The sequence below is a fragment of the Eulemur rufifrons genome, chromosome 24 (genome assembly GCF_041146395.1).
Source record: "Eulemur rufifrons isolate Redbay chromosome 24, OSU_ERuf_1, whole genome shotgun sequence".
Lineage (NCBI taxonomy): Eukaryota > Metazoa > Chordata > Mammalia > Primates > Lemuridae > Eulemur > Eulemur rufifrons.
Window position 1 is genome coordinate 1,166,469 of NC_091006.1, and position 15,499 is coordinate 1,181,967.

At 54.3% G+C, this 15,499-nt stretch overlaps 1 protein-coding gene across 2 annotated transcripts in view; it reads left to right on the forward strand.

Annotated features, from left to right (window-relative positions):
• Positions 1–2,140: 2,140 nt before the first annotated feature.
• ZNF536 (zinc finger protein 536) overlaps positions 2,141–15,499 on the forward strand; it is a 417,728-nt gene continuing 404,369 nt past the window's right edge. The window contains exon 1 of one of the 2 annotated variants that reach the window (XM_069457658.1): positions 2,141–2,219. The gene's annotated coding sequence lies outside the window, so the exon portion shown is untranslated. Of the gene's footprint in view, positions 2,220–4,852; positions 5,018–15,499 lie in introns of those variants that run through there. The other variant, XM_069457659.1, reaches the window with a different exon arrangement.

A 15,499-nucleotide genomic window follows, 5' to 3' on the forward strand; every position in this document is an offset into this window, starting at 1 on the left:
CCCCCCCTACTCCTGTTGAGATTAAGAGAGACAGAGACAGAGACAGAGACAGACAGAGACAGAGAGACAGACAGAGCTAGCCAGCGCGGGGTCCTCAGGGCAGGGGCCGAGGTGTGGGAGCTGTGGCCAGGCCGGGTGCCCACCGACCGTGGGACGGGAGGACAACCAGCGGTGAGGTGCGAGGCCGGGGGCTGCTGCGTCCTCGTCCTCGGGTTGGTACCTGCGCCCCCAACCCTGGCTGCTGGGTTGCTCCCTGCGCAAAAGTTTTCTGGGCTGGGGCCCCTTTCCCACTGGTGGTTTGCAACTGGGTGGCTCCTTCCGCTGGAGGGGGTTGGGGATAGGGGCTGAGGCTCTTTCTGTATCTTTGCCTTTGGTGCCTTGTGCTGCCCTGCTTAAAACCCACCGGTCATCTTGGGGGAGCTCAGTCCAGGCAGGCTGGAGCAAGTCTCACCTGGATCAGTGTTTAAGTGTCCCTGTGGCTTGGTGTTTTGAATAATCAATCTGTCTCCATTGCTTCTTAATCCTGTGCAGCACAGGCCTCTCTCTCTCTCTCTCTCTCTCTCCCCCCTCTCTCCCTCCCTCCCTGTCTCCTTCTTTATTTATCAACTCTTTCGGATCCTGTCTTTCTGCTATCAACACGCCCAATGTCACATGCAGGCTTTTCTTCAAAACAAGCCCCTCATTGGTGTCCCTGGATACTTCTTTTACTATTATTATTATTACTGAATCTTTTCTCCCCATAATGACACCAGGATCATTATATAATCCCATAACAAAGAGGCTTTTGAGGCACCAGCTTTTGTCAACTCCAGGACAGAGAATCCATAATTGCATTATTCAGTCTCCCCCCCTTCCTCACTCCCTGTCTCCCTTCAGAGAAACCCAACCTCACGCCCTGCTCAGGTCCCCACCTCGATACCTCTGCTGACGTTATTTACTAAAACGTCTGCCTTGGGGACCAGCCTTGCAAAGTTGCCTTAAAAAAGTTATTTTGTTCGATAATTAAGTCCTGGAGCCCACCGCCTGGTGACTATGCCGGACCCATCAGGCAGAGAACCTGCGTGACGTTTTTCTCCAAGTTTAATTACCGTATGCTAATTTCCTTGCCTACTACGTGATTAATTAAAATCATATTTTCATAATCATTTGGCACTAGTATTGTTTTAGAATCATCATGATCTCCTAAATAGTGTCTGTAAATAAAGTCGCCTCTAATGGCAGGCGCGGGAGGCGAGGCTGAGGACCTCTCGGCGCTCGCACCGCGGCGATTGGCAACATAACTGCCTTATTTACATTAAATACGCCACAAGGTTACAGCGCGGATCAACGTCATTTGATCGCTGATGACTCCCTTAAACGCCCGGGCTGAGGCTGACTCTCCGCGTCCCGCTGTCCACCGAGATTCACCCGGGAGTTTTTTTTTTTTTTTTTCTCTCTCTCCAAAAAAGAAACAAGACTTTAAATAGTTTCAGGAGCAGGTAAGAATGACGCCTGTCCCTCTCCCGGCTCCGCGTCCCCCCTCTCCCTCCGCGGCGATCTCGCTCTCCCTCTCGGATAAAAAATTCTGTAGTCAAAGGCAGGAATGCAAAGTAGCGAGGAGCAGAGGGGCTGATGGATGTCTCGGTAACGAGTGTGACAATCAGAATGTAGCTCTTGGAGGACAGATAGATTTTAATAAGTGTGTTTACATGAGCTCAAGGTCAGCAGCAAGCTGCGCCGTGTTAAATGGTTTCTTAGTTGCCAGACAGAGAAAAAATGGACGATCACACACCATTCTTTGTAGATTATTTTATCAAGGGTTCGGTCTCCGGCTCATCAAAGCTAAATGCCGCAAGACCTATCCAGTTGCTGTGAATTATGCCAGGGCGACAATGGAGAGCGTCTTAACGGCACAATGCATTCCACCCACCGGAGAGGGGGAGGCCGGCCGGGCCCGGGGCGTCCGCGGGGCGGGCGCTGAGCGCGGGTGACCGGGGCGACTCCGGACAGAGGCCGCGGACAGCCGAGCCCGCCCCGGGCCGGCCCGGCCAGAGCAGCTCGCGGGGCGCCGCCGGGTGGGCGAGCCGGGCGCGCGAGCTGGGCGCACGTCCCCCCTCGGCCCCGGAAAATGATCAAGTCAATCATGTGGACATGTTTCATTATTCATTGAACACAATCTTTTACAACGCTCCGCTGACGTGCCCGAGTTTGCGCCCGACGCCCGCGTCTCGGGGTTTAAGGTAAGGACAACAAAGGTGGGGGGCGAGCGCGGGGCGCGGCGCGCCGGGGGGCGCGGGGGGGGGGGGCGCGGGCCGGGGGGCGTCCGCGGCGTCCGGGAGGTGACAAAGTGAGTTTGGACTCTCGGCGTGGCCCCCGGCCCCTCCCCCTCCCCCGCGCGCCGAGGCCTGCCGCCCGGCTCCTGCTCGCCCCTCCGCGATTAAAAAATACGGTCTAATTAAATATCCGTGGCTGTGACGTGGGCGAGAGGAGCTGTCAACCGGGAGAGCGGGGAAGCCGGGAGCGCGGCCGCGGCCCGCGCCGAACGGTGCTGGGGAACTTCGGCGCCGAGCGGGACCAGCGCCCGGGCCGCCGCGTCCCGCCCGCGGTCCCGGGACCGTTACTTGGAGCCGCGTCCCGAGCCGGCGCTCGGCGCCCAGCGGAACCCGCACCCCGCCCCGGGTCCCGCCCGCCACCCCCCGAGAGCCGCTCTCGGCCCCCGAAACTTTCAAAAGGGTCTGGGGGCTGGGGGGAGCCGAAGGGGGAGGGGAGGCTGGGGCCGCGGAAACTTCTGCTCAAGTGACTTCCCATTTTCCCGTCTGCCCGGGACTGGGGCTCCCCTGCGCTCTCTGCCTTCCCCGCTCGCTGCGGGACCCCGGCTCCTCCGCCCGGGGGAGACAGGGTAATTCGTAACCTTTTTTTTTTTTTTTTTTTTTTTTTTTTAAATCAAAGTTAGCTGATGCTTACAGTGTCACACTTGCGGGCCGAGCGCCGCCGAGTGAGTCCTGCCATTTTGTGTTTCCATCGCCTCCTGTGCCCTGGCGCCCGGCGAGGCGCAGGCCGGGGACTCCGCAGGGCCGAGGTGCCACCGGGGTCGAACCCGCGACCCTGGGAAAGGCTGGGGCGCCTGCAAGCGCGGGCGGCGTCCGCAGCACCTGCCCCAGCCGCCTGGCTTGGGGGGGGGGGCCAGGCCGGGGCCGAAGATAACAATAAATAATAAATAAGTAACAGGTTATGGGGGACCTGAGCCGGCCAGTCCGGGCTGGAGGACCAGGCCAGTCGGAGGAGGGAGCGGCGGGCTCGGGGGCCCTGCGAGGCGGGGGACGGGGAGGGCTTGGGGGCGCCTGGGAAGCTGCGGTCTGGGGGAAGCACCCCCATCGCAGCTGTACGCCTGGGGCGAGAAGGATCTTTGCTGATAAGCCTTTCTGTTTGCTTCAAGACATTATTTTTCGAAGATGAATTGAGGAAAATAGTCGTAGGCGGGACTCGGTGTATTTTAGGCAAAAAAAAAAAAAAAAAAAAAGAGGGGGGAGCCGGGGGGGGGGAGCTTTTCTTTGATGAGTAGGAAAGTGTCCAGATCTCACGCGTCCATCTGTTGCAGTTTTGCAAATAATTTAAAATATAGATATCTGCGTATAGATGGACGTGTGGGAAGTCAGGGAAGGTGAGACGCAGGCGCTGGGAAGTTGGGGAAAGAGACACCAGGGGCAGAGAGGGCCTGTCCTTCACCCTTAGATCTGCCGGGGAAACTCCTGCGGGGCTTCCTTTGGGGACAGGTGGAAAGTTAAGTCCCCTTCCTTTCCCGTCTGTTCTGAGTCGTCTCGCCGTCCGCCTCCGCGTGGCCGCGTCCCGGTGCCGGGTTAGGTGCAGGACGGGCGCTGGATGGGGGCCGGGGAGGAGCAGGGCGCGGTCCCCGCCGCGCGGGTGGCACGGTGGCCGGGTTTTGTTTGCGGATATGGTTATGTCTCCCGGCGCCTCGCAGGAGATGGATCTGCTCGCTGCCGGCGTCTTCGCTGCAGCAGAAAACCCGGCCCGAGGGCGCTCGGAGGGAGCGTGGGGCCGGGCGCGGTGGGAGCGGCGGCCGTGGGGCCCGGGATCCGGGCGAGCGGGTAGTGAGCGCGCGGCGCCGGCCTCGGGTCCCCACCGCGCCTTCTCCCGGCCGCGCCACCGCCGCCGTGCAGTTTAGCGGAAATCCGACAGGGGCCGCGTTTGCTGAGCGCATCCGGCCGGGCAGCAGGAGCGGGCTCCGGGCCGGCGGGCCGGTGTAGACGCGGGGAGGGGGTCGGGGGAGCTGGCGGGGAGCGCGCGGGAAGCGAGCGTGGCCCGAACGCGCGCCGCCCCCTCCGGTGTCCCCGGCGATCCGGGCAGCTCCGCGCGCCCCGACCTCGGCGCCCCCGGCTCCAGCCAGGGCTTAGGTGACTTGGGGTGGGGTGCGCGCGCGTGCGTGTGCGTGCGTGTGTGCGGAGGGAGGCTAGACTGGGGACGACTGTCTGCGTTCCCAGTTTGGTTTAGCAACTGGATTTTTACTTTAAGGCCGGCTTTACTCGCCGCTGGGGTTGGGAGGGGGCGATCTTTCCATCACTCACATCTTTGTTCATTGTTCGCGGAGGGGAAGGCAGGCGACTTGCGGAGACTGAAGGGAGGGAAGGGGGAGAAGGAGAGAGGGAAAGGGGGAGCGAGGGAGGGAAGGAGGAGAGGCGCGGGGCCCCCCCGCCCCGCCCGGGTCGAGGCGGAGGGTGAAACAGTAAACCCGCGCGCGGAGGGTCGCCGGGAAGGCGGACATTACCGCTTTAATGAACTTCGGGATGCTCCGGCGGCGGGACCTGGCGCAGCCGTGACGCGCCCCCATAAATTTGCCCGGCCGGGGCCGCTCCGGGAACTCGTACAGTAGCGGCGTCAGACCCGGCGCGCGCCTCCGGGTCCGGAGCCATTTGCATAATTGGATTTTTTTTTTTTTTTTGCCTTCTTCTTTCTCCCTGAAACTTGTTTGAAAACCCAAGTGAAAACCGCGACGACCTGCACACTCAAAAGCAAGTGCCAAGTAAGTGCCTGGCGCGGCCTCGGCGCGCCCCGGGGTCAGCGCGCACAGCCTCCGGGCGAGGTGCGGGAGCCGCGCCGCGGCGGCCTCCGGCAGGGCTGCTCCCGCGCTGCCCGCTGCTGCCCGCGTAACTTTTTCCCTCTGTCTCCCGACTTTCCGGGCCAGGTAGAGGTGTTTGGGCCACGCGTGTGCCGGTACGAGACTCGGGAGGCGGTCTTTGGGGGCGCGGCGGAGTCGGGCATCCAGCCCCGGGTGGTAGCCGGGCCGCGCCGCGGTGCCGGGCAGAGCCGCGAGGAGCGGGCGGCCGCTGGTCGTGCCGCCGCGGATGCAGCCTGTGGCCTGATGCCTGCCCCATTATCCTGGGGCGTGTGTGTGTGTGTGTGTGTGTGTGTGTGTGTCTGTGTGCGCTCGCGGCTGTGCTTTTAAAAAAGAAAGAAAAGCCACCAGGAGCAGGAAGGGCTTTTCCCTGAACTGGCCCCCTTCCCCGAGGCATCGTCTATTTCTGCTGCTCCAAGCAGAGAGAGCAGAGCTTCTTTGCTCGAGACAGGGTCACCAAAAGATTGAGAATTCTGCTGGAAACGTCTTACATTCTATAGCGAAGATGTAGCTGCATTTATAAAACACCAGCAGTTGCCCGATGAGGAAAGTGGTTTTACTGGTCTCACATTTTATTCAAATACATAATCTATTATTATTATTTACAGTGTTCAGAATCTGGGGGAAAGTCTATTGGCTTGGGGGAAGACCGTAACCCTAGTCAGTTCCTGTTTGCTGGGCCCAGCCTGGGAACTTGCTGGGGGCTGGGTTCCCCCACCTTGCCTGGAAGGGGCAGGGGACACGGCCTTCAGCCCAGGGAGTCGCAGGGGGGCGCCCCAGCAGCCCTCTGGCCTCTGCTCGCGGAGAGCCTAGGGCTTCTGGCTGAAGGCTGCTTTGGTTATGATGTCATTCTGATAGCAGAGTGCAAACGTCTCCTGATCCCACCATTAGCCGCCTGGCTGATTTGCTCGGTAATGATAGCACCGGCGTCCAGCTCCCTGACAAATGCACGGCCGGCTGCCGGGCCCTAGGAATTAACTTGTCCCCCCACTGGGGAGGAAACCAGCTGCCAGAAGTCGCACCGCTGGGCCCTGCCTTTGGACTTTCTCTGCCTTAGCCCCAGACACTGACATAGATGACAGGTCCCTGGACTGTGGGACCTCTGTTCTTCCAAAGTTTGGAAACTTTTAGAGGATTTTAATTTCCAGAATACCCTTAATCTGCTAAAACTTAAATGCAATTGTGACCAGTGCGGAGCCATTTGGATCTGACGGATGGCCAGGACTCTGGGTCTCTCTGCGACTGTTGCATGACAGAAATGATTATGACATTTGCCTCCTACCTTCGGTTCCTTAACTGTGACTTTATGTTAATGTCACTGCAAGTAAACCGGATTTAGTGTTGATTTTTAAATAGTGTACAATGATTTAAGATTTCTTTTGATTTACTGTTCAAATGAAATTTGCATAAATGTGATGAAAATGAATTTAACATCTGGGCACATGAAAAAAGGTTAGTACCTCATATGTCCTCTGCAGGGAAAGTCTCTAAAATGCTTTCACCCTAAACTGGGTTCAGGGAAACAGTTCCTGGAGACATAAATGGTAATTATGGGAAACCTGGAGAAAATGCTTTCAATAAATTTGCATTCTCTTGGACCAGTGCTCTGAAAACCCATCTTGTTCTGTGCCTGGAGTGGTTAACTTCTGAGTAGGCTTCAGATCCTCACAACTCAGCAACTTAACTGCTGGCCGGGCTGTCTTCACGGAAGACTTAGGGCAGGCAGGCAGCGACAGTCACGCTGCTCTGGTCCAAGCCAGAGGCCAATAACCCCCATTACAGAAGAGGACAGGGAGGCGGCCAGTAGGTGCAGCCGTCTTAACCACAGTTGCTCACACGGTGCCAAAGGCAGTGCTGAGATGTGGCATCATTGCCCGATGAGCCCCCAAAAGCTGACCGTTTAGGTTGTTTACTCTGCCTTAGGTAACCAAAGAAATTTCCATCAGCTCAGACCTATAAAATCCATGAGCCCATTCAAGTGAACTCTGAACTCCCTCTCACTCTTTGAGCAAGACAAGCGTATCTCTGGCGTCAGGAAATCAGAGTTAAACAGCCTTCCCCAAACGTGGTTGCCTTTTGCTCAAAAGTTGGCTATGAATGGCACAGGTGTTTTTAAAGTGCCTTGAATGGAGGGGGAAAAAAGACAGCAATGATGCTCATGAGAATATAGATGAACTTATTTTTTTTTTTTTAAAGAAGAGTATCATAAAAGAAGAAAGCAAATAGATTTATTTTTCCAGTTTGAATGAGGACAATTATAGCTTTTTAACATCTTTGGATTTAGTGTTTTTAATAAGCCTTTTAAGTAAGCTGAAATATCAGCTTGCATTTTGTTCTCAACATTATTTAAAGTGAGACTTGATGCAAATTTAAAAACAGAAGTGAGTTTTCTACAGGTCAAATTTTGTCTGTGCTGAGAAGTCCCCCCCCACAGCATGTCTGCAGGACCTAGAGCAGGGCAGTCCTGTCTCCACGTGATGTCTGAGATTTGGCCTGGAAGGACACTGGTGGTCAGGTGGTCCGAAGCCATCTCTCAGGCTGGGAAGGCTGGATTTTGGAGCCTGAATCAAGGCAAAAGTTCACTCACATTGGTGATAAGCCGCTCCATTAGTAGGGACTTGTGAGCTGAGGGGCTTCCTTTATTAACTCACCCCTGCTCTGTGCACTCTCCTCCCCCTCCAGGGCCACAGCAGGGCTTGGCTGAGGCTGCCAAGGGGTTGGAGGGAAGGGAGCACGTCCCATGTCCCACAAGGAGGTGGGGGAGGGAAGGCTCTGCCTGGCTGGCTGGGCTCACCTGTGTATTTTATGTGGCACCTGTTCGGGAGTTGTCGGGAGGGAGGCCTTTTTCCAAGGAGAGGGATTGCTTGTTCAAGTCTAGACTTTTCTGGCCACTGTGCTGTTGTTCTTGGTGGCATGGAGTGTCATCAGAGGAGTGAGCAGATCATGTGTGCAGTCAGAATGAGCTAAGCCAGGGAGCGGCACCACTGGGTTGTGGTGAGGATGGTGTGTGTGTGTGTGTGTGTGTGTGTGTCTGCACACACCTGCATGCATGTGCTGGGGAATGGTGCTGCCTGCTGGAAGTATGTGTTCTGAGATGATTTCCTTTTCACCCACAATTGCATTACCCAAGATAGATTAGCGAGTTTGTAAGTGGGCGTGTACGGTGGAGGGGTTGGTGCTGAAATAAACTAAGGGGTCAGAGAGTGCAAGGGAACGTGTGTCACCCTGAGGAATAGGCCTCTTCCCCAGAGCCTCCCCCCTTCCCCCAGATCAAGGCAGACATGGTGGAAGCCACCGCGGAGGTGGGCCTTGCAGCAAGCCACCTGGGCTGGGCCCTGGCAGTGCCTGGCGTGGGGGCGGGGCCTTCCCTGGCGGGCTTCTGCCATCCACAGGCTTCTGTGGACTGTCTGCCCCTGGGACAAGGGCTGGTTTTAGCTGGCTGTGTTGGCTGTTTCAGGATCTCTGCCCAGCTTTCACTTTTAAAAATCACTGTCGATCTTTGGTATTTCTCTTATGTTGGAGTGTTTGCTACTACAAAGAGTATCAAGTACTTGGCCTTTCACATGCTCTGAACCTGCCGTAGATGGATGGGGCTTATTTTCCCTAAGAGACGATATTCAGATGAAGTGAGAGGCCTTGGGTAGAACTGAGCAGACTAACCTGGGGGTCATTTCTCCAGACCAGGGCACTTGTGGGGGTCTGTGCTGTGCATTGCAGGCTGTTTGGGAGCATCTCTGACCTCTGCCTATGACAGGCCACCCCCAACTCTGACAATCCAAAATGTATCCAGACATTTCCGCATATCCCCTGGGGTGCCAAGTTCATTTCCCACACTTCCTGTGCCAAGCCTTGTCCTGGGCCCCCTCCCCCCGGGGATGTAGGAGGTCAGCGTGGGTCCCACTCTTGCTTCGGGGAGCACACGAGCTCGTGGGGAGACAGGCACGTCCTGGTGCCCTGGGAGACCAGGAGGCTGGGCCTTGCACCAAATGGAGGCAGAACCTGAGAGAGTTTCCACAGTGGGAGAATAAACGGGTGCAGAGGGTATCTGGAGCAGGAGTGTGGGGTCTGACTCTGTTTTATATCAGTTATCCCCTGGAAGTGGCTCTGTGGGCAAGAGCTGTGTCCCTGGCCCCTGGCTGTGACATGCCAGCCACGCAGTGGAAGCCGAGGTCTCCGGCTCTGAGAGGGCGCAGCGGCTGGGCACTCTGCTGGCAGGTGAGGGTAGTCATTCATTTTTGAGCAACTGCCGGGTGGAAGGCAGGACTACAGGTGCTTCCCAACTTCCCTGTGAGGGCAGGTACATATTCAAGAAGGGAAACTGAGGCAATGAGAGGGGTAGGTGGTGGGTCCAGGATTGGACCCCATCCCTTCTGTCTCCTGAAGGGCACACTCAGTCCCAGAGCTCGTCCCCAGTGCTCTCCGGGATTGGAGGCTGGCAGAGACCAAGCCAGCGCTTTTTGGGGCGGACCGGAGCCTCCAGGTGGGTGGTGGCAGCGAGGTAATGTAGACGCTTGGAAGGCAGGAAGAGATGCGGGAAGGAAAATCAGGCGGTGAGGTTCCCCTCTCCTCTACTTACCTGCACTTAGTCTGTGGCTTTACAATGAGAAAAGTAAGTGCCACTTTCACGTGGAAAAAATGATCACTGTAGGCTTGAGCTGGCATTAACCTGAGAGTTTTCTATCAAGGCATTACAGCTTTGATTACCTGAGCCGTGTTCAGCTGGGGCTTTGATGAGCAAGGTGGGCTCACCTCCTCCCTCCCGCTGCCGGCCACCTCTCCATCGCTTCCGCCCACGCTGCGCTCTTGCTGCCCATCGAGACCATCAGCCTCCTTCACTTTTTTTTTTAGCCTTTTCGTTGCTTTGTTACCAAATTATATAGACACACACATGATGAAGTAGCTCTAGTTAGGTTGTAAAAGCCAACCCATAGATTCCCTAAAATCGAGATTAATCACAGAAATGCACATTCAGCCTTAATTATAATGATAGTCTCACTTGCATTTCTGAGATTCCCATGTAATTCCCACAGATTTGAACAGGATTTTGGTTCATGGAAGGGCTAAACTGTAGGGCCCTCAGGAGTTTGCTTTAGTTCGGTGGACATTCTTGCGTGTGGTTTCCAGGCACTTGAGGAGGAAGGGTCCGGGGCATTTCGGTGAAGGTGCACGGAGGTGGCTGTGACAGGGACATCTGCCGTGGCCACTGTTAGGTGCTCGCCCCATGCGGGGCCTGCATTCTGCACCTTGGGTGCATTATGTAGTTGAGTCCTTTCAGCAATGCAGGGAGGGGCATCTCTCAGCCCAGCCTCCCCAGTGGGCAAGCTGAGGGCTGTGACAACTTGTTGCGCCACGTGGCTGCGGCGTGGCTGAGAGGGGATGTGAAGCCAGCTGCATTGGTCTGTGAGGCTCACGTCTCGGGCCTTGTCTGTACTTCTGCCACCCTGCATGAGCCGTAGCACTGGGAACAAAATCATCCTTCCAAATAATGTCAGCTTGCCTTTAAAGTGGAAGTTAAAAATCGTTAAACCGGAACTTGCTACTTTGAGAACATATCCATTGTTACAAATTTGTTTTCAAGAGGGAGAAAATATTTGGAGACTTTGTATCAGCTAAAGAGTAACTATAGAGAAGGCAAATGGATCACAGACCACATAGATATGACAGATAAAATTTAATCTCTTGGAATAGCTTGACATTTAATTTTATCTTTCAAAATATCTAGAAAAACGTATCCCTATTGACTATGGGAAAAAAAGTGGCATAAACATTTTTTTTGTTATTCTTCTAAAATTCTAATTCTCTATTAAAATCTATTAAAATCGAATAAGGCAAAGCCTTCCAAATTATCATGGAAAGGCTGTCATTTCTATGAAGCCTATTGAAGGGGGTGGGAAGTCTTATTGAAATTGCAGCTAAAGTGCTCTAATTATTTTGCTTCCTCGGCCAGGGCTCCCAGTTTGGGGGTTGTGATCTGCCGGTGCCAAGTGGCTATTTCGGCAGCCTTGAATCTGCACGGAGCAGAGAGCATCTCACTGATGGAACGTGGCTGGATCTGCTAATTAAACTCAGGGCTTGGTTTCTGTAGCGTCTGACAAACTTTATTCACCAACGTTGCCACCCAAATGAGGGTCAGTGCCGGTGGGTGGCAATCCCCTTCCAATAGCCCAAGAAGAGTTCAAGAGGTGGAAAAGTGGTAGTGTGGGAAGGGAATGCAGGGAGGGAGAAAGGCGGCCACATGCTGACATGAAAAGGATTTAATCTGTGCAGCCGAAACCTCCTCTGATGGTGCAGGGCCGCCTCCGTGCCGGGCTCTCTCTGAGTCCTGCCGCCGCTGCCGGGAGTCATGACTTGTAGCTCGGAGCGGACTGAAGCCACGGCCTGCCTGGGCCCCCACGGACTCTGCACGCACCATTTCTTAAGCAAAAAGCCAGACACTCCATCTGCAGTTCTTTTCAGAGATCATTGATTTGACAACTTAATATTTATTTTCTGTGTATTTTTTGTTTTGTTTCAGCTCCCCCCCACCTCCAATTTCCTTCTTTTCAGCTCTTTTACACACTCATCCTGAAAGTATTTTGAAAACGCTTTTGTTAAAGTTGTGGGGGGCGGGGGGGGAGGATTGGAATTTTAGTTCCTTTAAAAATTCCCAGCTAGTTATACTTCGGAGGCAGAAGACACACAGACAAGATGACATGAACATTTGCATTATCTGAAAATGTATTAAGGCTGTAAGGTAGCAATTTTCCACCTTTAATAACTGCTGCCACCCCGAGGAAGACACAGTGGCTTTCTAAGTACGTGACACATGATGGGCTCGGCCGGGGTCTGGTCATCTGGTTGGCATTTCCCATGACGGTGCCTGGTGATGTCACGGATGGTGATGCAGCTTGTCTTCTGGGGGGAGGGATGCGGGTGCCGCGCCTGTCGGTGTGTTTATTCTGTAGAGATGGCTGTTGGTGAGGTCAAGCAGCACATTCCAGATATTAGAGTATGTGCCATCTTCAGAACGTTCCAGAAGCACTGGTTGCATTTTTCATGTTCTGCCCTTTTATCTCACCGACACAAGCAACTTGATCCCCGCCCCCCCCCCCCCCCCCCCCCCGTTGTCCCTCGTGTCTCAGAAGGTTGACAAGAGCTAGATCCTCGTGAGATGCTTTTTTCTGGCACAGGTTAGGAGCCTGGCTGCTCAGGTGAAAAAATGCCAGGTGCATGTGTGGCTCTCGGGGACAAGAAGGGTCTGTTGTTAAGAACACTTTTCCTCCCTTTGCATGAGAATAGCGCTCGGATAAAAATCATGCATTTTCTGTGTGATCTCCATATACCACCTTCAATAAAATAATTTGTTCGTTGACCTAGAGGATGCTCCACTGCTTGGGACAGACTTTCTGAGTTGGGATCTGTCTCCTGGACTCACTTCTGGTAGAGGTTGGCCTCCCGTGGAGGCCACTGTGATGGGGCCGAGGCAGCCTGGGGAGGCTGGGGAGGGAGCTTTTATTTATCCAGGAATCAGAGGGAGGAATCCAATGCGAAGTCATAGTAGGATAATTTGTGCTTACACGGGCAGTGATTTCCATCTCGAAGGTGGGCAGATCGAGCCGTTGCTAGACTCGGGGGGCCAAGGTGACCCTCGTTTTGTTATTAATCTCCATTATTGGCCAACTGTTGGCCTTTAGATTAACACAAGGAAACTTTATACATTCTTCCGCTTACTGTATCATTGTTCCTGAAGGAGGAGGGTCTAAAGGGGGATTCTTTGTGTGCTTTTTATTTGCACATTATTTTTTTTTGCAGGGGTTACATACTACATGTGTGTTGCTTGATACATCAAAATCTGTAAGTTTGATTTTTTGCATAATTTAATTTTTAGTGATGTTTCCTCCCTCACTTCATGATTAAGATACCTATGTCATTGAGCTGGAAACATCAAGTTTGTAAATGAGGAAGAGCTTGAAGCATCTTTTTGTTTCGTTTTTAAGCAGCATAACATGGTGACAGAGAGAGCTCAGGACCAGTCGGATGGGACCACGTTCCCCACCCAGCCCCACCACTGACAAGCTGTTCATGAGCAGGGCATTTTTAACTTGAAGCCTCAGTTTTCTCATCAGTAGAACTGGAATAATTCTTCCTCCCTCCTAAGGTCATCTGGATTAAAAGAGAAAATGATTAATTAATGGGCCCAGAGACCAGCTATCCAATGAACGGCCAGATACTGTTATTACTTGTTTTATACATTTTGTTGACTATTTTAGAAATAGAAACCCCTCCAAAAGCTACAGGCATCAGTCATTTGCAGAGCCCGGTGGAGAAGGGTCATTCCTCCTTTGTTTCCCTGGCTGGCCTTTGGAGTTATTTACTTGGGGATCAATGAGTATTGGGCAATTGATTTCCTATGTTTCTGAAGATGCATTTAAAGGGTCAGCTGAGTTTATGGAGGGGTGTGGGGTGGGGGTGGGGTCTAAGTCTTCACTGAACAAACATTCTTACTCCAATCCATCAAATATTAGCACCATGTTACCAGGTTACACACACACACACACACACACGCGCACACACGTGCACACATGTATGCATGCACACATGTCCTGGTTCTGGAATCCTGGTGGGGCCATGACAGGCCTTGCTCTTCATCTTTTCCCTGGAGCCAAAGCCAAACACCCCAAGGATGTCTTTCCTTCCTTCCTTCCTCCCTCCTTCCTTCCTTCCTTCTTCTTCCTTCCTCCCTCCCTCCCTCCTTTCCTTCCTTTCTTTCTTACAATATTCAGTGCCTTCCGCATCCTAGGATGTGAATGAGAGTAGAAATGCTTTGGGACTACTGTATCAAGACAAAAGCAGAGCAAAAGTAGTGAGGGTCTCAGCTTCCTGGCTCCAAACTAAAATACACGCACACACACACACACACACACACACATCAGACACTTGCCTACTTTGCATACTGGTGTATGTTCACGTGTGGTTTAAGTACCAAATTGCTGAGTTGAACTTGTGACCATTCCATCCACGATGAGTCACTCAAGAGAGGGGAAGGGAGCTGAACGTGACCCCTGCACTTTCTGTCACAGAGGAGAAGCTGGAAGTCTGGGCTGGCTTTCCGTCACGGGAGGGGACCCAGATCTGTGATGAAAGGCACAGTGCCAGGCTCTCATGAAAAGTAGGGAACACACTAGTGGTGCCGTAGGAAGGGGCAAGATCCCATCTTCCTGGGGGAAGTTTGAAACCAAAGTCAGGTCCTGGAAATGAACCTCTCGCCTTTATTGAGAGCTCATAAGGCAGGCCCTGGGCTTTTGTATGAAAGATACCGCTTAACTTACTTCTGAGGACACTCTCTGCCTTTTGCTGAGGAAATGGAGGCTTATCCATGTGGTGGGACTTGCCCAAGGTCAAGCCACAGGTGGGTGACAATGCTGGGCCCCCTCTGCCTTTGCACTGGGGCTCCTGGCACCTGACCTGCACCTTGTCTGCAAGTGGGACTTCCCAGACCAGATACAGCAGCTGGAGAATCCGGGTCCTGAGACACACACGCTTGTGTTAGTTGCAAAGATTCTAGCACACTCGCCCCTGGGGTCCTAAAGGGTGGGGGTGGGGGCTTGTTCTGACCATTTCTGAGCACAGGAATCATTTCTCCTCTTAAAGTGCCTTGAAGTCCGGGGCCTGGGGACGGCAGTGGAGGCCAACACCCATCCTCTGCTTGTGAGGTGAGGGGAGCCTCTGCTCAGGTCCCACAGGCGTCTCTTGTGTTCCCAGGGTGCCCATGCCTGTCCCGTCCCCGTCCCACATCTCACTCTCCTCTCAGGCCGCTGTCCAAATCCTTCTGCTCCACGACTCTGCCAAGCCACGATGAGCGCTTACCGCGCAAACACGGCACAAGCCACGGTGCCTGGAGAGGGAAGGCCTCGTGGACCTGCCTCCCATCTCTCCGGGCTCTGGGGGTTTAGGAGCAGGTCCTCTGCAGGCTTTCAGGCCAGCCTTCCCAGGGGACGTTGGGGAGCCATGCCTGGGCTTTGCTTTACCTGTCATCAGTGAGTTACGAATGCAAGCCAGGCGCAAAGGTGTAGACTTTGGTCGTGTTATGAGAATTCTTTGGAACTGGCTCTGCTGGGCCAGTGTCCAGTCTCCAGGGCCCAGAGGGAAACCACCTCTTCGGGAAAGTGGGCTGAGAAGTGTCCTGGGCCCCTGAGCCCCTTCCAGGACCTCCCCGCCAGCTGCCCAGGGTCCCCCCAGCTGCTCTGCCAGGGAGGATGCCCAGGAGTGCCATCACGCGTAGTGCCAGATGCAGCAGACTGACCTCCTAGTGGCCTGCATGTGACAGGCTCTGGGGACAGTACCTGGTCCTAGGAGCAGCCTGGAAGAGCCCCCTCCCCCCACCTCCGAGCAGGTGGGCTCGACAGCCAG